General features: G+C 40.5%; 1 long non-coding RNA gene across 2 annotated transcripts; it reads right to left on the reverse strand.

Moving 5' to 3' along the window:
- Positions 1-738: 738 nt before the first annotated feature.
- On the reverse strand, positions 739-2883 carry LOC146439570 (uncharacterized). Of its 2 annotated transcripts, none has more exons than XR_014851278.1 (4): positions 2783-2883; positions 2089-2183; positions 921-1094; positions 739-832 (listed from the first exon to the last, which is right to left on the reverse strand). It is a non-coding gene; the product is annotated as an uncharacterized LOC146439570 (long non-coding RNA). The 2 variants fall into 2 exon arrangements; XR_014851279.1 differs by having other exon boundaries at positions 740-832; positions 983-1094.
- Positions 2884-3137: the final 254 nt, after the last annotated feature.

Here is a 3137-nt window from a genome sequence, read left to right on the forward strand (position 1 = left end):
AGTCTCTTTTTGGAAAGAAAACACACTTTGAAGTCCATGGGTTGCCTCATAGAGCAGGAAGCTCCTTTTCAATCAGTTCCACAGAGAATGATTCTCTTGGAGCCTTGGATCCAGCTCCTTCTTGTCACAGATGCAGACATAAAAGTAAAATTCGTAGAGAGAAATTCATTCTTTTGGGGCTCCCTTAATTCTTAAAGGAAATCTCCTCTGTCCCTTCCATCCATTTCCCCAAACCTACTGAAATTAAAGCTCTTTGTAAGTAAAGTCTTAAATATGAAGTCTTTAGCTTGCTGACCCTTCCCTCTGTGCAGGAAGAGATGACATGTTGAACCATCTTTAGGCTGCAGCTCTCAACTCTGCTTCCTTGTTTCTATCTGGAAAGCTTTTTGCAGGTTTGTAAATGACTAATCATTAGCCAAAAGCGCAAATATACTTCACCCAAGGTAGAGAGGGTCTTGAAAGTAATAGTCTTTAAAAAAAAAGAAAAAGATTCACTGCACTCCTAACACCCATCATATCCCAAGTATATGATTATATCCCAAGCTATCATGATTTCCGCTTCTTAACGCCTATTCAAGAGAATCCCTTGGCTAATCCTGCAGAGATAACGAGCAGAATGATGGTAGTCATAGAAACTGTGCTTAAATATCTGTGTATTGCACAAACTCCAGGGTATGGCTAATTACACAGGTGATGGAAATCTATTTCAGCCCTGTATGAAGCACTGCTGTTTCATTACCTTTAAGCAAGTCTGTTCTTTAGCTGGGCTTACTGGTAATGAAGCTTAGGGGAAGTTCTGAGCACAGTGCTTTCTGTCTATTGGTAAACGCCCCTTGAATAAAGCAAGGTTCATTTCAAAGTTAGACCAGATTGTGCAGGGCTGGATGTAGTTGAGTTTTGAAGCTTTCCAGGGAGAATACCTGAGAGCCCTCTGAGCACTTGTTCCTGTGCTCAAGAAGTTAATCTCAATAGAAGTGGTTACCTTGAGGTTTCTGCTTCTGCAATTTGTGATAATTGCTTCTTGTCCTTTTGTACTGCTCCTTGAGCAATTGAAACTAGCCTTGCTTTGAATAGGAGGTTGAACTGCAAGATATCTAAAGAACCAGCATGTATTTTTCTGTGATTCTGTAAAAATGAGGCAAGGAACATGTTGCTTCAGGTCACACAACAAAGCTGTGTTCAAGTCAGGAACATGCATCCTCTATTTTCAAACTATTCTTGCATGGAGTAGCCTGTATTGCTCTTCTGGCAGAACAGTATTTCCCTGATGAACCTTATTTAAGAACATTCCTGATCTAATAATAAACAACTTTTTGTTCTCACTTGTAAAAAACCATAAGGGGATAGGGAAGAATATTTAACCCTTAATATTTCCAGAGTATCCTAAAGAAGTGGTGCTTTTAAGCCCTGTGCTTTGCCATGTGGCTTTTCTTGTGGAACTGTGTCCATGTGGAATAGGAGCCCCCACAATATGTTCTAAGGGGATCTTTTTTTTTTCTCTATTTTTCTTCAGAAAGAGTAGTGGTTAAGGTGCATCTGCATTCCTGGAAGTTCTATTTCAAAACAGAAACAGTAAGTATATTCAAATGCTAATATTTTCTGATCCATGTCATGGTTTCCTCTAATAATGTCATGGAAATTTTTATTAGAAGGCGGGGAATCTTTCTTTTTCCTGTGGTGCATGATGTAGCTGTTGTTATCTCAATTGTTGTTGCTGAAATTTAGTCTGAATAGATTCTTCTTGCTGTCAATGTAAATGCTACAAAGTGTTGGAGGGGGGTGCAGGGTTATTTTTGGCTGTGCTAAGATAGTTCATGAAATACCCCTCCATGAATCTGGTTTTGTAATTAAGGATATTGCTAAAATGTATTGTCAGCTGGTAATAAAACTGCAGCACACAAGACTTGGAGGTGTGGAGAGGAACCCACCAAAACCCCACCTGTACTGAACTTTATTAATATATTCCTATTATCAGGTTCTTGCAGATGTTTCTCATAAACTACATTTTCTGTTTTTCCCTTCCTCTACAGTACAAAAAGTATGTGTTTACACTGCCCAACTCCTTTTAGCTAGTACAATAATTCTTACCCAACCATCTGTGCTGTGCTGATCAGGCTCAAGAAATATAAAACAGGCTTGCTTTTTCCATCATGTCAGAGTCCTTGGCCGCATTACCATGCACCCTAAAATAAAATAAAAATAAATCAGCAATTCTGCAGATTAAAAGAAACTACAGGACGAAATAAGAAATAATTATTGGCTATGGCTCTGTGATCAGGCAGTAATCCTTGCAGTGTTTCCTTGCCTCTAGCAAAGGTCCTAGTCCTGGAAAGAGAGGGATACCATGCACAGGAGTAAGGCTGTTGCAAGGGAGGTGCTGGCAAATCTGGCTCTCATCTCTTGTGCAAGACCAGGGACAGGTCAGATAGCTCTGTGCCTGAACATGCCCTCCCCACTCCAGCTCTGGAGATGCCAGCACACTTGCTTTGCTGGCTTGGAGCTTGCTGCTGCATTTATAAATCCAACAGCCTGGTTCAGGCTCTCTGAAGGGACCTGTTCCATCTTCAGCCACATCCTCCTGCAAGCACTTTTGCACCTGATTAGCTCTTTAGTTAAGAGTATCCATTCCTTAAAATCTTTGAACACTTGTAGGTTGCAAAAATGCAAAATTTCTCCCCCAGGCCACCCTACTAGCAACTGGAAAGCACTGAAAGGCCTCCACACAGGAAGTGCATATTCTGCAGAGAGCACAAGCTTTTGGGCTGAGGCATAAGCAGCTAACCTGGATGAAATTATGGTGTATGACCAATTTAAAAGTTATTCAACATCACTTCTTTATTGCTTCATCTTCTCTGAAGCTGTTTATGTGGATCTGTCTTCTGTGGATCTAAGCATTATGAGGTGACTTGGACCTTACTGACCTCATAGTTTTACTATAGGGTAGATATTGGGAAATGGCAGCTATAAGCTGTGAAGCTGAAAAGGCTAGAAACAGCTGCTCAGTGCCTAAAGTAAGCCTTACACTTGGTGTCAGGATGGACAGCAAGGCTTGGAGTTTTGGTTTTTCTTTCTTTTCTTTTCCTTTTGCTTCTTTTTAATGTCCTACAGTTTACTTCAATAGAATGGAATCCTGAATG

The sequence above is a fragment of the Lichenostomus cassidix genome, chromosome 3 (assembly GCF_008360975.1).
Source record: "Lichenostomus cassidix isolate B80296 chromosome 3, HeHo_3.0, whole genome shotgun sequence".
NCBI lineage: Eukaryota > Metazoa > Chordata > Aves > Passeriformes > Meliphagidae > Lichenostomus > Lichenostomus cassidix.